Source organism: Sinocyclocheilus anshuiensis, unplaced genomic scaffold (genome assembly GCF_001515605.1).
Source record: "Sinocyclocheilus anshuiensis isolate Anshui unplaced genomic scaffold, SAMN03320099.WGS_v1.1 scaffold337, whole genome shotgun sequence".
In the NCBI taxonomy this organism is placed as follows: domain Eukaryota; kingdom Metazoa; phylum Chordata; class Actinopteri; order Cypriniformes; family Cyprinidae; genus Sinocyclocheilus; species Sinocyclocheilus anshuiensis.
The window spans coordinates 659,733-679,823 of NW_015537968.1; positions in this window are offsets into that span (position 1 = coordinate 659,733).

A 20,091-nucleotide genomic window follows, 5' to 3' on the forward strand; every position below is an offset into this window, starting at 1 on the left:
CCCCACTCCGCCCCCGCTCTGCCGTCCCCCTGGTTGGGCGCTTGGGACATCTGGAAGCCGTTCCTTAGAAGAGGGGTTCTGTCATGAGTCCGGGCCCTGCATTTCTTCCTCTCGCCACCAGAGGTCGCCATCTCACATCCTCCCGGACTCCATTCCCCAAACTCCACTCACCTGTCACTCATTACACCCTCAGCTGTTCCCCATTGTCACAGACTATATAATATATATATATATATACTATATATACTCTGCCTGGCTCATTAATTGTAGTTGCTGTTTAATTTATCCCGTTCCTTAACCTGTTTTGTTTTGCCTTGTTGGCCTTTTTGTTTATTAAAGAGAAGTCTTACCTGCATTTGGACCCAGACCCTGTTTTTCCACGGTGCCCCTTACCGCACCGTGACAATATTATCCTTAAGTGAGCATTAGGTGATGCAAATGTAATCAAAATGTAAAAATAAGGGAAATGAGCACAATTTATAATCAATATTAACAATGTTGGCCAAAATTATAATAAATGTAAAATAATTAAAAATCTCAAATATTGGAAATTGAGCATCCCTACATTTAGGTGATATATTTAGGTGGTATTATGTATTTTTCTCTAAACTAGAAGTTTTGGTATCGTAAGATGCACAGTGATTATGACCAATGATATTTTATTGATTTCTATCATAACTCCAGTAGAGATTAATAAAAAATAATGGTTTACTTCATAAATACTGCATTGGTTTTGGCGGAATCCGCTGATGTTCTCTCCGAGGTGGCGGAGCTCGCCTCAGGCCTTCCCGAAGCGGCGGAGCCCGCTGATGTTCCCTCCGAGGCGGCGGAGCTCGTTTCAGGCCTTCCCGAAGCGGCGGAGCCCGCTATTGCCCGTTCCAAGGTGGCAGCTCCGCACACACTGCTGTGGTGGCCGCTGGTTCTGCCCTGGGTCCCTATCCCTCCGGCGCTGCCTCCCCTTACCGCACCGTGACAATATTATCCTTAAGTGAGCATTAGGTGATGCAAATGTAATCAAAATGTAAAAATAAGGGAAATGAGCACAATTTATAATCAATATTAACAATGTTGGCCAAAATTATAATAAATGTAAAATAATTAAAAATCTCAAATATTGGAAATTGAGCATCCCTACATTTAGGTGATATATTTAGGTGGTATTATGTATTTTTCTCTAAACTAGAAGTTTTGGTATCGTAAGATGCACAGTGATTATGACCAATGATATTTTATTGATTTCTATCATAACTCCAGTAGAGATTAATAAAAAATAATGGTTTACTTCATAAATACTGCATTGGTTTATCTGCACAAATTGTGTACCTCTCTTTCACTCTCATCTGTTATGCAAGAGGCCCTCTATACACCAGCTCTTCCAGTTATCCTGCTTTTGAGGAGATTACTTCTTTTTTCATAACCTATTTATTGCCATATAAAAGTGACATGTGGAGACAAGTGGCTTTGGGGAAATTACAAGTCCTGGGAATCAGTGGTAGATGGACGCATAGCTGGCCGTGCCATACAGTCAAGTCTACAGCCGTCTTGAGCCGACAACTCCAACACAAATGTGTCTGTCCAGCCACCGGAGCCTCTACGGCTAATAAAACTAACCTTTACCAGTACATACCAGTCTGCCTCACTTTAGAGCAGGCAGCTGCAGAAATCATTTTCATCTAATTAAACCGCTACCCTCTGAGGCAATTGGATCCAACTTGAGACTGGCTGTATCCAAAGGAAAGATAAGGAGAGGAGAAAGGGTGAAGAGGGTTTAACCACATGAGCCCCCAGACAAGTACAGGTGGAAGCAACACCACTGAATCCTGGAACAAGTCAAGATTATTTGGAGAGGGGCCATGACAGGAGACTGGTGTAATGGAGAGAAATTAGATCTACAGCAAATAAGGTTAAGATGTGGTGCAAAGGCTCTCAGCTCATGAACACCAATGGCACAGATAAGTGTGTGTGTGTGTGTGTGTCCATTTGTTTGGTATTGGCCATAAATGGAGAAGGAAACCTTCCAGGGTCTCGCTGCTTCTGTCCAATTATGAAATGGAGGGAAATGAAGGTTAATTAAACTAAAAGGCTCAAACTGTGTGGGACTGAAACTATGTACCACAGGCTGAGTTTCTTCACCTCTATTCAAGTCATTAAGCTCATTTCCTTGGGCCTACTGGAATCATATGATGGCTGAAGCACAACGCAAAACTGGCCACTTACCAGTCCAGCTGTGCAGGGTATAGGCCTACAGTGAGTGTGTTTAGAGATCGAAACATACACTACTGTTTAAAATTTTGGGGTCAGTAAAAATTATTAATGCATGTATTTAGCAAGAATGCATTAAATTGATCAAAAGTGACAGTAAAGATCCATAATGTTACACAAGTTTTCCATTGCAAATAAGCACTTGACCTTTCATTAAATACTGGGAAAACATCAGGTATCACAGTTAAAGTATGACATTAACAATAAGAAGAAATGTTGCTTAAGCAGCAAAATCAATAGAATGATTTCTGCAGGATAATGTGACACTGAAGATCTAAATAATAATAGGTTATAGTTGCTATCATTATACATTTGTAGTGTCAATTAGAGGTCTTCACGGGTCTACTTGGATCCGCAAACCCGAGGTCCAACCCAAGACCCGAGCGGGTTCGGGTCCAAAACTTCGACGAGTACCTCGGACACGGGTCAGGTTCGGTATTAGCGGCCTCGGGGCTCGGGTAATTTAAAATAAACATGCTTTTTCCAAATGGACCCGGTTACACCCGAATTCTTTTAAACTATCCCGAATGCGTTGGCTACTTTCACTTTCGTGTTAAGTGAGGAACGCACATAGAAAAGAAGCATACGTTTATAACCTCGCACACAGAAATCATCTTATAGATATGAGATCCATCAGGAAATCCACTCGCTTCATTATGCTGCGTGTTCATGCAGGGCTTTTCTTTTTTGTGTGCAGAAGCCTTTCGCTGGAGATCAGGTTGCAGACAACGGCGAATTCATGAATTATTAGGCGATCGATTAATTTTTTTATCAAAGTATCACATTTATTTTTGAAATACACTGGTCACAATTGAAAGCCAAGCTCAGAAATAACTTGTATCCATTAGGCATGCACTAATATAAAGTAATAATAAATTGAATAAATGATAAATAAATCAAAGTAATTGAGAAGCGGCAAAGTCAGTCAGCAGGACACCGGGATTTTTCCTGACTGACTGCGGGGCTGCAAGCTGTACACACGTCAATGCCGTTTATGTTCAGGTCCAGTCGAGTTCGATATGAAATGGCGTCGGGTCGGGTCGGACTCGGGTCTAATTTCATCGGGTCTGTCTTGGGTCGGGTTTTTCTTTAAAAAACAATTTATTTATGCACGTTGGCCGGCGACAGCCATGACGTCACTACCGGTGCGACTGTAGTATAAATAGGTGCCGGGAGAACACATCATCCACTTCTTCGTCTGAAGCTTGCGTCCGAAGCATGGCAAGAAACCTAGAGGACGCAGTGTCTCGTTCCCTACTCAGGGAACCAAAGACTTATGTGCACACTTACCATAACATGGATTTAAAAACGCGTTCGAAGGGGCCCTCGTGGTACTCTAAAAGAGCAGCCCATGGATGGAAATGGTGCATCCCAAAACACTATGTTTGAGAAGTCCTCAACTCAATCTAAGGTATAATGCTGGAGTGGCTAGCAGTAAATCTCTAGCTGAAGGAGCAAACACCTAGCTCTCAACACCCAGTTTCTGAATCCAACAGAGGGGGTGCTCATCGAGGACCTACCCTAGAAAAAGGACAGAAACACACAGGTCCCGGGAAACACTGCAAAGAAAGCTAGCAGAAGGATTATAACACAACCACCAGCGCATTAAATAGACACACACACACATATATATATATATATATATATATATATATATATAGAAATGGATCGTACTCACCCACCATGGTTCCCGTGCCGGAGCCCCGTTCAGGAAGTGACCGAAGAAGCCTCCGGTCAGGACCATCAGTAAGGTGGTCACTATGAAGCCATAGAACCAAACATCATAGGTCCAGCAAAGGAGACTGTAATGCAGGAAGTTCCCATCTAACCTCGGTCAGGTGGAGAGATGGTGGTTACAGGGGAATTAGGAAGGGGAAGATAAGTGCAGATTTAAAAAAATAAAGGAAATGAGTAGATACTGAAGTATCACTCTAATCCGGACAAAAACGCTGACGCCTTGTCTGGATCACATCCCTTAGGTCTTTTGCCTACCTCCCTTTGACCCGCGATTCTTCCTACCCCTACCCGCAGGCGGGGGAGGAGCATGAGCTGCGACACTAGCCTTCTGTGGCCGTCTCTGCTCATCAGACCGAGACGGACCAGGACCCCTATGCTGTTCGGGCTTAGACCTGGACCATCGTGAAATGAAGGACCGAAGGCCGCTGAGCGTGCATTTGCCTCCCTGAACTTCTCGACCACCATCTCAACGGAGGTACCAAAAGTACGGAAGGTGAAACCGCCGCACTGAGAAGAAAGCCCCTCTCTTTCTTCCCGATATCTGCCAGGTTCACACACAGATGTCTCTCCGTCACTACCATAGCCGCCATGGACCTGCCTCTAGCAGAGGTGGCCTGCTTAGTAGCACGGAGATCGAGATCCGTGGTGTGGCGCAACTCAGCTACCTCATCAGGAGGAAGGCCCTCGCCTTTATCCAGGTCTTTCAGCAGGTCAGCCTGATATGCCTGGAGCACCACCATCGTGTGCAATGAAGCGACAGCCCGACCTGCTGCTGCTGCATATGCCCTGCCATTCAAGCGAGATGTATCCTGAAGGGGCTTAGATGGCAAGGAGGAAGTCTTAAGAGAGAACATCTCACCCATAGAGAGATAGCTGGCCAGCATCTCCCTATAGGGGCATCTTCTCATAGCCATTTTCGCACATTGCCTCGATGTTGGCATAATTCGTATGCTGGAATCGATGGATGCGTGAGGAAAATGGCCTCTTCCATTCCTTCTCGATCTCTGTATGGAAATCAGGAAGAAAGGAAGGCTCACCTGAGCTGGAGGGTTATGGCCAGAAAGATAACGTTCATCGAGATGACCTCACGACGTCACTTTCTTTGCCCGCTTCCACGGCGAGTCATGCTATGAAGCACTGTCAAGAGCATGCCAAACCAACAGGTGGCGCGTTTGTATGGACAGGGCCCAAATAACGACTTGCATATCATTTGGGATCATATACTCCTGGATCTACCATTCAGTTTGAATATACTTTTCAGACCATAATTATAAGAATAATTCAGTCAAATTAACAGGTTTTCTGTCCCTGTTTGACAATTAGATTTTTGCCTTCAAAAGCCTTCAAACTGAATACAGTGTGTGAAAGTTTCTGTAATTGTACAAAGCACATGAATATTATTTAAAAGGGTCATGAACTGCCTCTCTGAGGTCCACTTATAATGTAATCAAGATTTTTACATCAAAAAACATCATAATTGAGAAGTAATAGGCTATTTTCTCTCCTGTTTTGACCCCCCTCATCGGAACGCTCTGTTTGAATAGGTGTGGTGGATTGTAGACTCAGAAGTAAACGCCCACTGCTCTATGGATGCTGCTGTGATTTAGGTTAAAAACGCATAAATACTCGGTGCACATCAAACGATCTGTAATAACAGACAAAGCAATAGTGACCACATAATAAAAACAGTTACTCACACTTGTGTGGTGCGACATTACTGTCGGATTCAATATAGTCGCACAGCATCATCTTTTAGTTTAAATCTTTCTAAAAAAACCTGCATCAAATTGTGCCTTGTTTGTAAATTAATCCACTGTAAAATGAAGTGAACAAAGGACCAAGTTCTGGAACTTCATTAAAAAATAAAGTTCATCCACTCTTTCCTAATGTTGGGAAAGGCAATGCAAAGACTGTGTTTTTCCACAACTTGGCACTGCACAGCATCTTGTTGTCTTCAGAGCCATCTTTATTGGTTGGTTTCTGTGTAGACCTGCATTTGCCTCTCGTTATTTACACTACATGCGTGATTCGGTGGGCGGGGCTAAACAGGCAGTGCTGCAGAAGCAGGCATTCATCTTCTTCTGCGGAGGCGGGGTTTAGCCACACGATTACGTCATAGAGCGGCACATTCCACAAGCTGTTGTTTTGGCAGACTGGTCATTAGGAGAATGTTTTGAGTTCTGAAACTTACAGGATGTTTTTGCTTATATAGCAAGCACAGTGATCACATCCAGCCGTTAAAACTGGGCTAGTTCACTCCAAAATTAAAATTCTGTGATCATTAACTCACCTTCATATCGTTCCAAACCTGTATAACTTTAGTAAAAACAAAAGAAGATATTTTGAAGAATAACTCGGTAGTTTTTTTTTTTTTCATAGTAGGTTGTTTTTTCTTCTTTTCCATACAGTGAAATTCAGCGGGGTCCAGTGTTGATTATTACCCTATTGACTTTCATTGTATGAACAAAAACATTCTTCAAAATATCTTCTGATGTCTACCAGAGGGGAAATAGTAAGTCATACAGGTTTGAAGAAGGAAAAGAATTTCATAACCCAGGGTTAACTTTCCCCTTTCAAAATTACAAATGTGAGAAATTGGTTAAAATTGGGATTTATAAAAGATGATAACCCATGGTTAGATGCAGTGTGAAAAGCCCAGTTAAGAACTGTATGCTTCATCCATCTCCATGCACTGTTTTGTCAGGATGTCTTCAGCTGAGGTAGACAGAGTACCTATTCTGCACAAGAAGAGACAACATAATAACAGAGAACAGAGAAAGAGAGAGCAAGAAGAAGTGAGAGAGGAAAACGTACAAGACAATTATTCAAGAGCAAAGTTGGCCCTGTGAAACCTTCTCTGCATGTATTAAGTTTTACTTCCCATTTGTCCCGCCTTCTTGGTCTGAGGTCCAGCTCCAGTTCTTTCCTCTGCAGAGAGAACCTCACACACACATGTACAAACACAGAGACACACATACGCACCCTCAAGAAAAAGGATGCTCTGTTTAGATTTATGCACCCTGGCTACTGGTTTTCTCATCATCAGCTGTAGGATGATCAGGGAGGCGAGGTCTGAAGTAATCTCACAGCACACTTGCTTTTCATTCAGTCGAAAGGATGGCAGGAGCACTCGCCAAAGGAGCCTCAGGAACGACGGACACATCCATCCATCAATCGTTACCGACGGATGTCCAAGAAAAGCAAGAGTGAGCGTCTGGACAGGCCCTGGAAGATGAAGACTGAGAAATAAGTGAGGGCAGACATGCAAATTAAAGCATTAAAAGAAGATGAACTAGTTATATTAGAACTCAATGTAATATGTTATAATTAAAGGTGTTACTAAGTGTTATAAAATAAGCTTGTTTTAATGTTATACCATATTTTTTTATTTTTTTAACACTCCGTCTTGATCTTAAAGGTATAGTTCACCCAAGAATGAAAAATCTGTCATCATTTACTTACTCTAATGTTGTTCCAAACCTGTATGACTTTTTTTCAAGATCACTAAAGAATTATTTTTTTTTTCGTTCAATGAAATTCTGGACCCCATTGACTTTCATTTTATTGACAAAAACATTCGTCAACGTATCTTTTGTGTTCTGCAGATAAAAGAAAGTCATACAAATTTGAAACACAATTAAAGTAAGTAAATGATGATTGAATTTTAATTTTTTTGAGTGAAATTATCCATTTAATACTCTCTTGCAACACGCAGCATTGAACACAGTAAATGCAGTTTCGATTTTCTTAGAAGAACCTTCGAAGTCCGGCTCCAAACTAGCCCAGCTGCCATTCCGAACATTCTTTATAACAAAACTAATAACAAACGTCCTCTTTCCCGTAAGCTGTGTAGACAGTTCAAACACAAAAGCACACACATGCTTCAGACAATAACTTTCACTCTGTTCCTCTTCTGCTGCTATAAATTATTGTATTTCACACAGCCTTTTTAAGAGCAATTTTTTTTTCTTTCTTTTCTTTCTTTTTTTTTTTTTAATTACTGGTCAAGCCCATCTTTGGAAGTATGTTGATCTGACAGTAGGGAGCTAATGTGTGAGCCTGTGGTTTAACTTTTGACAGTCACTTTTCATTCTAGACAGCTTAGCTGAATAACAAACACTTCAAAAAATTATTTCTTCATTTCAACCATCCAGTTTTTGGATGATGATTACCTGTTTTTTATACCGTCTTACCAAAATCCTTACTAAGACAGTGTAAAAAAAAATCCAGCAAACCTGTAAAAGCATTTTTGATTGGCTTAAAGATGCACCACTGTTCCTCTGATTTTTTTTAAACATCTTAACCCTTATTTCGGTCATATCGGTCAGGAAGTTAGTTTTATGCTTGATATTACCTCACTCTCTTGTCAGAAGCATCTCAGTCAGATGTTAAAATGAGTATCAAGGAAACAGTGAGAATGGTATTTTATAACATGTTTAATGGAGGAACTTCAAAGACTAAAGTAAGTATCCTGGAGTTATAATTGGCATAGTTAAAAGTGAAAGCTGCAAGAGGACTAATGTTCAGTACATCCTAAAACCAAAGGCCCAACTCAACTCAGCTTATTAGTCTGTTCATGACTCTTTAAAGCCAGTGTGCTGTTTTATAAATTCATTCTTGACCTCGGTGAATGCAATCAAACTAGATATTAAAAACTCTTGTTAAATTACAAAATTTTTCTCACCAAATATACAAATACAGTCAGTTGAACTTGACAAAGAATGAGGCACTGAAATGCAAACTAGAAAATAACCAAAACAGTGCAAACTAGAAAATAAACAAAACAGTGTGTGGTGAAGACATGAGGCAGCTAACCTTGTACTATATTGTGATTTAATGACTTCCAACGGGATTTGGTTGTTTGTAAGCTGGACTGATTGATAAACTTGGACAACTAAAGTTTTGGCCAAATGGATACCCTAGACAGAAAGAAAATGAGCCTCACACTTCTTCTGACCATTTATTTTCAGATACTCTCAAGCATATCCATCCATCCATGAAAAGACATGTTTAACTCTAAAACTAAATGGCCAGAATCACCATATAAGTCAATGAGTGCAGCATTTACAAAATAATTTTTTTTTAACCTCGTGGTCATTACAAGTCTTGTCTTGAAAAATAGAGTATGAGTATTATAAAAGCATGTTTTTTTTTTAAAATATGTATATATTGAACTAATAGACTCGTCCAATAAAGCAACACCACTTGTTTTAGACAACAAACCTTGGCTACAAGATTGTTCATATCATAAATAAGGAGATATTAAGGTATTCTAAACATTAACATAATGATTCATGACTTGGCCTTTGCTGAGATTAGTTGTATATTCCTGTGTTTTACTGAAATATACTGAAATTGTTTAACTTTATTTTTATGGATAGAAGTACGCATAAAACAAATATCTGTCAAACAATCTGTTTTTGGTTTTTTTTGTCTTTTGGCAACTTTTTGTCTTCACAGACTGCACGTCTAATATTAATTTGATTATTTTGTTTGCATGACTGGCAGAACATGATGTGCATATTTTAACATTTCAGGAAACACAACAGTTCTTATTGCATTTAGCCCAGGGTAAATATTCTGTAACGGTTCCCTTTTATATTGTCTTTACCCATTAAATATGAAGAGTGAAAAAGGGAGAATGTACAGTAAACAGGCAAAACTGAAATATTACTTTTGTTGCATACCGAAGAAATTAATGCAATTAAGTTTAAACTGTCAAACCAGTTTTAATTTTTAGGAATATAATGTTACAAAGCAGTTGTAAAGACAATAACTTTGGTCCATCCAAAAGATATTTTCATGACACTCACTTTACGGCTCTAGGGAATACAAGAACCTGTCATCATTTTATTTTTAATTTAGAAGGAAGATACTATACTCTTCATAATAAAGCATAGGGTTAACCTGACCTAACCCAAGGTAACCTTGGTGTTTTCTTTAAGATGTTATAGTGCAATGTCTCTTAAAGAGTGTACATAAATATAATGTTTTATGTGGACAGCAAGTGTGGTGGCTAATTTCTTAGGTAGCTTATTTGTTTGTTTAATATTAATTTCATGTGCATATGTCCAGAATTAGGATTATCCTTCTGGAGGCAGGGTGAAGGTTTGTCTAAAAACTAGTGTCCATGTTGCCCGTAAGACATGCATTTTCCCTGCAATGTTCCAGATTCACACAGGCCCAACAGTAGCCCTTCTTTCGCTAACTCATTTTGTGTTCTATGCAGCAGAGTGGAGCAATTTCCTGCCTGCTAAACTCTTCCTCCATCCTCCTCGCTTTGGCTCAGTCTCACCCAGAGATGTGCAGTAAGGGTCACTCACTGCGAGACTCCTGTTTGCCTTGGAGTCCCTGGGAGCGGTGAGCTGAATATTCAACCTTGTCTTCTAGGAGGAATGAATGAAAATACTGAAGCAAAGACTAAATCAACAGTTGCTCTACTTATTCTCTCAGTGGTACAATGAAACACATTATGTTTTTCGTTTTCCCTCTCCCTCCTCTCCACTTTAGCGCATAGCATCTAGCGCTCCGTTGTCTCCTGCCGTCGTCGGACCCATTGTTATGATTAAGATTCTTTTCTCATGGTGAACCCAGAGCACTGTGTGATTCTTGGATGCCACGCTGCCAAGAGGAACAAGAAATAAATCTCAGGTCGGGTTTATTTTGTCTGCCGCCTGCGGCAAAAGAAAACATAATGCCTAATAAAAGACTTCCTTCTAGGGGAGCCTTTGCAAATTTGCAGGTTATGACATATATTTTTACGAGAGAAGGAGGCCAGGAGATTGTGGAGAAGCATGAGGTGATTTGGGGGGCAGGGCAGGGATAGTGTAGAATGGGTCGTCTATAGACTGATGTTAACATGCATTTTAAGTTTGAATGTGCTTTACATCAAGCATAAGTAAAGTATAAGCCTTTTTTATATATATAAAAAATAAAGGGCGAGCATGATGCACCCTGGGCGGTCTTGATTCAAAAAAGCAGGATTTTACAACCTGACAAAGAGGCTTGGAGTCTTGGAGACTTGGAAGGATCCTAGCTATTTATCAGCAGAGTTGAGGTGAGCCCGCCATCTCGGGTCCAAAAACAGTATTCCTGTGATATCTCTCCTTGAGAGTTCACACTTCTGAAAAAGGGCAACAAACCAAATACTGCAGAAATGTTTAAACATGATATTTTAAACATTTATTATACACTCTGGTCTTTAAATTTGATATCCCTTCTCCAAATTCCAACAAATGACAAGGCTCATTTCAAAAATGGTGCAAATTTTATAAGCCATTTCAATGTCAGGCCACCCATATATCCACCGAGAGTCTATTCAAGGCTTCAATCACATGTAACACATCATCACAAAATGAGGGCACAAAGTCAAAAACATTTCTGTTTTACATCTCCCTGGGTTGCGATGAACAGGAACACGTCTTTCCAACAACCTGGTGGTTTTGTGTCCATGACTACTGCTGCCGAAATACAGATTTTTTCTTAAATATTGAATCACTGCTGTATGAAAAATTATTGTTAGCCAATATTTGCTGTTTAACTGCATGCTCATTTCCTCCGTTACATGGTGGCAAAATCCAAATGTATCCAAAAATATTCACTTTATAATTTTATTTTATTCATTATATATTTTTCATTCATTTTTTTAATTTTAGGACATATAAATATAATCTTTAGCAAATCATAAAATGAATATCCATTTTTCATAAAGTTGTAATGCCTAAATTCACTCATAGCATTAAAAATGATTTTAATTTTAGTGTTTTAATTTTAATTTATTTAGACCATACCGTACTGAATTGTGATGATCTGCCATTTATCGGTCAACAGCCATAACATGAAAATACTTTAATTATTGGCGTGTCAGCAAGAATATTATCAATGCAACCCTACAGAGAGATGGGCTTTTCTTTTACTATTCTTAGTCACAGTGGTGATAGCATCTCTGTTAGAATAATAAAGCAGCTAGGATTAACTCACTATAGTCTTTATTTGGAGCTTCACCAGCAGAGCTCCATCCAAGTGCTTTTTCTACGCTGTAGACATGCAGTAAGCCTCTTGTCTTTTTTAACTGTCTTACCCCTTCTGCCTGTGTAGTCCATTAGCCGATAGTTACCCTCTGTTCCCCCGGTCCCCAGAAAAAAGGGGAAAAAAACCCTTTGCTGTCCACATAGTGGAAACTCTTTGTTTCTGCAAACTCCAGTATGTTCCCTGTGCTATGGTTTTGCTCAGTGGAGAAAAAGAGGCCTGGATAGGCATGAAAGCAAAGGACAACGTTTAAAATAAACATCTAAAATAATCATTTTAATCACCAAGGGTTTAGGAAGGAATTTGTAATGACATTAAGAAATAAGGACTTCTAGAGCTTGTGTTTAGAGTTCCTCAGGTTTGTGGCATTTGTGTGCGTGCACAATGACTCTATAGCTTGTGTGCCCCTTATTTATTTGCTGTTAAGGCTTTTCAGCTACTTTCACTAGAGCCAGGTGCTGTACATTTTTACACAATTTATGGTTACACTTTATTTCGATAGTCCACTTTAGACATTCTACTAACTATAAAAACTTTGTAACTACATGTCAACTACATGTCAACTAATTCTCATTAATTTGCAACTACATGTCTACTAACTCTCAGAGTAGACAGTTAGGGTAGGTTTAGGGTTAGTAGAATAAGGTGACAAAGAAAGTGTTAGAAGGTATTAAGCAGACAGTCTACTAATACTCTACTAACTGCTAGTTGACATGTAGTTGCAAAGTTACTTACTGTTAATAGAATGTCTAAAGTGGACTATCGAAATAAAGTATTACCCAATTTATTGATGGACAACAATATTTCCTTCCTATAAATATTTTTAATGACGTTTGGTTGGCATATATTGTGTTGTTACTGTACATGAAACCAACTGTGTCACTTCCTGAAGAGAATTAATATTTATTATGCCCAAAACATATCTGCTTTGAATTTTACTTGACTGACTATAAACATTTTATTGTTGACATCTTAAATAAAAAAACACTCCTACTGCAGATCTACAGCATTTACATTTGAATCTTTACTGTCACTTTTTGATCAATTGATTAATACCTCATTGCTGAATAAAAGTATTGATTTCTTAAAAAAAATAAAAACATCTTAATCACTCCAATATTTTAGTCCTATATTGTATGTGTACTGTAATGCATAATAAATAAATAATACGTTCATAAATTATTTTCTTAGGCATAGACATGATAGATCTGAAGCAACATTAGACTAGTGGGCTTTTGTTTCTTTTCACCAGTTTGAAAGTTTGAGGCTTTATCTTAAAAGGCACTGTCTTTAAATAGTATGTGAATGTGCTAATCGTGACAGGTCAGTTTTATTACTATTTACACGGAGGTGACAGACATATTCATAACAGCACTTGTATTGTTTCATTATTGCTTTGTGTGTAAAATTCTGAAGCCAACAAAGGAAATTGAGTGGGGAGAATTCCAGGCCAAACGTCTGCAGAGGAGTCCTGCTCCTGGCCATGTGTTTAGCATTAAGGAGACATCTCAGGACAGCATTTTCTCCTTGCATCTCTCTACTGTCACTCACCTACACTCCAAATAGGCCATAGGAGACAAGAATGCTGATGAAAAGCCCAACTGATAACATCATCATCACTGTCTTCATTTTATGTCCTCCCTTGTCCATGCCTTGTTGGGTCATTTTGAATGAGAATGGGGAGGCTTTTTAGTGTTTTGATGGATTCTGTAATAGAATATATTTTAAGACCTGTCATATTTGATAAAAGCAAAGTGTTTAATTGCCATAGTGATGCCATAGTCAGGGACTGAAACCAACTTGTGTTGCATCATGTGAGAAATTTGTAAATGTAACAGCAAACTTGTTAATTAAATTGTAGAACTTCTGACTTCATGAATGTACCACCATTCTCACACTTTACGTGATCCACAGTTTGAAAACCACTGTTCTGAGGTACCTGGCCAAATGGATTGGTATCTCGGATTTAGAGCAATGTACAGTTCCACTACAACAAGACTTTTCTGGGTGCTTTTAACAGGATATAGCACAGCTAAGTCCACTAGAGTCCACTGCACTTGGTTTAAAGTTATTTACAATTCTCAATACTCAGGTCATTTTTTCAAAACTCTTCACACAGTTCTCCTAACCAACTTTCAGCTCCTAACCAACATTCAAATGCATTAAAACTCCCAAACATTTCATATGTGTCTCAAATCAAGTAATTCTTTCATAACACTAGCAAAGCTTGTCACCTAACAACGCACTGTCACACATAAGACAATGACATAAAAAAACATTAACGACTAACAACTTTGCATTATACAAAGTTTCTATTGTAAAAATTTCTTTACAAACCAAGAATGACTCTCTTTACTGTTTAGAATTCACTGCAGCATAACATACATGATCCATGTTTAGAATAAATGTACATGTACATAATAAAATTATTTCTGAGTTTCCCCTTTGTATAGATGGTAATGAAATTGTAGCTGTTCATCTACAAATAATTGTTTTGTTTTTATTTATTTTTTTTTTTATCTTTGTTTTAGATTTGGAATATATTTCAATATGGTATTACTGTAGAAGTGTAGAAAATTGCTTTCTTATTCAGTTTTGTATAATGTTAGGTTAGGTTTTAAACTTAAGTTTAACTGTTTTGAGAATGTAAACATACAAATTAGCCTGTAGGTATATAAAGTTTTGGTGGTGTTTGTGTCTGAGTGAGAAAATGATTAATGTAATTTAAAAGATGTAGTCATTGAATGCTTTTTGTGCCAAAGCAATGATAAATGATCCACAGTTTAGCCCACATAGACTGCTGTTGTGCTCACTGTTTGAAGAGTTTTGAAAAATTGGTGCAAGTATTGAGAAATGTGTACTAGCATTTACTGCATTTACTTCATTGTAGCAATCATTCTTTAGGCTTTTGAGCACTGGTCAGGATGCAGAGGGAGTACACTACCCCTCATCATGACAAACGGATTCAGTGGATTCTCAGTCACGAACCATGTGATTCCAAGTCCACACAAGGAAAAAGAAGAAGAAAGATGAAATGAGTGAATTTGAAAAGAGGAATGCCTTGGCAAAAATATAGAAGTCAGGGCATTTTAAACTGCCGTCAGCACCTGACAGTTGGTTGGATTTACCGCAAACACAGGCTCTGGGGAACAGCTTAGTCAGGTTTGTGAATAGTTCTGAGAGAAGGAATGGAAGAAAGAATGGCACAGTCACGGTTATTTCAAGAATTCAAATCTGAGGCAGAGAAAGCGGCTCCAAGCCCACACCGCAGAGTGACGAATTTGAGAAGCTCTAATCACAGTCAAAGAGACATGTAGGGTCTGCATTCCCAGTGGTCTGTCTCAAAAGCGATGGCCCCAAGAACTTCGGTCTTTGGTCATGAGAGGCAAAGTTTGGCTGAGTCGGGTAAATCGAATCCATCCAGACAAGTGTGATCCATACCGGAGAACTCTGGCTTACTTTCCTTGTAGCATCCCCGTGTTCATAATTACTGCTGGAGGTGGTTTCGAGCCCAGATGCCAGAACTGAAGGATGGGGCTGAGAAAAAAATCTTTTGATAATTGCTTATTTATTTACAAAGCACTCAATAAAGAACTGGAATATAACAAAGTGACACCGTGGCAGTGGTTTCATCATGTTTTACTGGCAGAACATGAAGCCGATTGTATCATTTTCCCATGGCAGAGATGCAGGCCCACATTATACTAATCGAGACTGACCACCTACTGACAGAAGAGGCAGCCACATTGGCTGGAACAGAAGAACTGAGAGAGAAATTGTCCAATTCCAGTCAACCCCTCAGCATTTTGGATCAGGCATTGCCTCTGTTTATTTAAATTTCAAGTCAAATACATCTGTTTCAGAAATCATATTATCTTAGAGTAAGGTTTCCAAATCACTATCGCTTACACAAGGTTATCCAACAATTTTGGCGTCCCTAAATAGTAACAGTACACCCCAAAACAAAAGGAATGTCTCATGAATGTCTGCGACTGCGTGCACTCTACCGAAATCTTTCTTGGCAGGATTGAAAAGCAAATGTTTTCTTCCTGAGACCCCAAAAATGTCTAGACTGGCAGAAAGTTGATGTTACAAGAACAGAACTGGGACTGAAAAAAGCTTTGCTGACTTAGTGCATGAAGGTCTTTTGCTTCTCTGACAGTTTTGCTTATGAGGAAACACCTTAAACTACAAAGGTTGTGCATATGAACTACTCATATGGTATGTCATCTATGATCCATATACACTCAGATTAAAGGGATAATTCACTGAAAAACAAAAGGTCTGTTATCATTTACTCATTACACCTGTACGACTTACTACTGTGGAACATAGAAGATACAATGAAAGTAAATTGATGATTTATGTTGTTATGAGCCTCGCTAACTTTCATTGTATGGACAAAATATCTTTTGTGTTTCACACAAATGACAGAAATTTCAGTAAATGATAACATTTTCATTTTGGGGTGAAAGAGCTTAATGTCAAAGCTGCTTGCATTTGCTCAATCTTATACTGTTGAATGAGCAATAACGTTGACAGCTCTCAGCACAGTCAAATGTTTTCTTCTCAGAGTAAGACTACAGTCTTTGACATTTGTTTGAGATCTTATAGGGGCTTTTTAGAGCGAAGCATGACTTGAGGTAGTTGTTTAATTGTTGTTGTGTCCTGGCTCCTCTGACTTGGCTCTGTAGGAGAAAGATATGTTAAGGTGTTCACTTCTCAGCAGAGGGGTGAGCCCGCAGAAAGAGTAAGGCAGCTTGTCATCCAGACTCTGGTTACACTGTAAAGTGATTCATTAGTTTGTCTAACTCTGTCTAACCCCAGGGCTGTTGGGTACTCAGAGAACACCAAGGACAGACTACATCAAGTCTTGCACGTATGCTCTCTATTTCAGCCTTATTTGTGATCAGGCTGACTAACCATTTTCCTCTTAACCACAATCCTCCGTTTCTTGCAGGTGTGGTTTCACAGTCACAGTCTGGCATCAGCATGACAGTGCTTGTGGTCAAATATACTATGCAAGCTATAATCAAATAATATTAATGAAGTTCATCTGAATATATACTACTAGTTTCTGTTCAGCAAAGATGCATTAAATTGATCAAAAGTGACAGTAAAGACTTTTAAGTTGATTTCCATTTCAAATAAAGGCTGTTCTTTTGAATCCTGTAAAAAAAGTACATATATAATAATGAAGAAGAAAAAATATTTATTGAGCCCAAAATAGAATATTTCTGAATCATCATGTGACACTGAAGACTGGAGTAATGGCTGCTGAAAATTCAACTTTTCCATTATGGGAATACATTGCATTTTAAAATATATTAACATAGAAAATAGTTATTTTAAATGATGAGCATAAAAGACACACTGGAGAAATTTAGCATTACATCAGTTGCTTACCAGTGGATATGGGTTTCAACAGAATGAGAGTCCAAACAGCTGATAAAAACAATAAGTAATCCACTTGACTCCAGTCCATCAGTTAATGTCTTGTGACGTTAAAAACTGTGTTTGTAAGAAACATCGATCATTAGGGGGTTTTATCTTTAAACCATAGCTTCTGGCCAAAATACCAGTCCATAATCCATAATAATGCTTCCTCCAGTGAAAAAGTCCAACCCCTGTTGTCCTCTCACATCAAAATTCACTGACATATTCGTCTAGAAGTGGTTTGGACTGTTTTTGCTTGTAAATGGTGCTTAATCTGTGCATATTTCTCTCTTCTGATTCAGACGAGATTACTTTTTCACTGGAGAAACCAATAGAGAACTCAGATTTTAGCTGAAAGAAATGGTTTGAAGTTAAAAACATCTTAATGATGGATTTGTTTATTACAACACCCTTTCGCTTCACAAGACTTTAATTGATGGACTAGAGTTGTGTTGTGGATTATTGTGATGCTTTTATGAGCTGCTCTCATTCTGATGCTACCCATTAACTGCGGAGGATCTTTGGTGAGCAAGTGATGTGATGCTAAATTTCTGTTCTGATGTATGTATGTAATGTTCTGATGAAGAAACAAGCTCATCTACACCTCGGATTGGCCTAAGGGTGAGTAAACGTCCAGCAAGTTTTTATTTTTGGGTGAATTCTTTATTTGTTTCATTCAATTGACTGCCAGTACTGGTTTCCAGAGGCTTCTGTTTGGTCTGAAACTTTTGTTTTATGTGGACACTAGTCAGAGCACACTAGAGTTTATTACATGATTTGATTTAGTTGGAGCTTGTAGTGGTTGAGTTCCCATATGTTTTTAGGCCTTTAGTTGATTTGCTTGTTCATTTCTTCATTAGTTTCATTCATATGGCTAAAGCAGAACATTAAAATGGGGGACGGTTTTTATTTTACAGTTTTTAAAAAGTGAATGCTGTTGTAAGATATACAGTAAAAGATTAGGATCATTCATTCACATCTTCACAGTAATGGTGAAGCCAGTCTAAATAGCAGTGGTGATGCATGCAGACTTGTGGAGACTCATTTGATCAGAGTCCTGTGTTTAATTTAAGAAGTTTTAAACTGAAGATGACCCAGAGGAACACTGCTTTACCAGAACAAAATCAAGGAAGCTAGGCAATTAAAAGTTTCCTGAGCTGTGAGTGGATATGAATACATTTAAGCAAATGTTTTAAAGGATATAAATGCATATGATGGCATCTGTTTGCAAGATTATTTAAGCATTATTTTTAGATATCCCAATCAGAGATCAAACGATAATCATTTTTACCGATGCTGTTGAGCGATATTTACACTTTGAATTTTGTCGGGGTCCACAACAAAGAGCACCATCTGGTGGATCTCTAAAGATTTGCGTTCACAGGTAAATAAATAAACTCATTTAATATCAGGGTGTAAATTTCATTTCAATTAGGCCTGTTATATGATTTTTTTACGTACACCTACCATATGTGACAATTTTAGAGTGCTGGTGTGTGATAGTAATTTTACTGCTGGATTGGCCATATGCATATTACACATGGTAAAAGCATAAAAAAGTTCAAAGTAGTTTAATAAATAGTATTATTTAGTATTAGTGTTTTGTACTAGACAAAAAAAAATCTATATAATAATGTTAAACACTATTGACATTCACACACACACACACACACAAATGGTTTTGATTGTGTAATAATATTGGTCAATCTATATTCCCAGTCTTTACACTTAGACTTTTAATATATGTATATATTAGGGCTGTCATCGTTAACGCGTTAACACATGCGATTAATTTTGCAATCCTTAACGCGTTAAAATAATTTAACGTAATTAACGCAAAATTACTGAAGCACTATTTCTATTCTAAACCTTTAACTCAATTTTGCTTCTTTGCTTTGCTTGCTAAACTCCTGGAAAGTTTTCAGTCCAATTATCCAGTAAGCGAATGAATTCAAACAATCCGTCCAAAACAGCGCTAATTGGCTGCTTACATCAGAGATTGCAGAGAGAACAGAGACTCACGTTGCGTTTTCAGTGAATTATTAATTCCAGTGTGTTTCGCTTTTAAACACGAGCTCTGTCATATTCTGTGATTGTCTCTGAAGAGCGCGAGCCCTCACATGTCACGCACTTGTGTGAAGTACAGACTGAACGGATCGTCAACACATCCCACCACTGTATGGCCAGATGAGACGCAAACTACGGTTTCTCGACTTGATAACCAGTCTCGCTAGTAAAGTTTTGATGGATGAAGACTGCAATCAAGGTAAAGACGATTGCGGTGGCGTACAGGAGTCGTACAGTACAGTAAGCACGCGTGAGTCCGTTATATTAATGAGTGTATGAGTGCTCTTGACGCACTGATCGCACATTGTATTTATGCACAGGCACAGACATTTCTGTACATTCACGCTGTTTCCACACACATTCACCATAATGTTTTGATTTGTCATGTTTATGTTGCTGTGTTTTGTTATTCTGAATGGATCCATGTATTGTAGTAGATATATGCAGTCAGCAGGCAGTTGGTTTAGGTTTTTTTGGCATCTCCATGTGCTCCTGTTCGGTTATGCAACTTGACTTCTCTAAAATGTAAAAAAAAGCTCTTTGGTGTTGCACTGTACACAC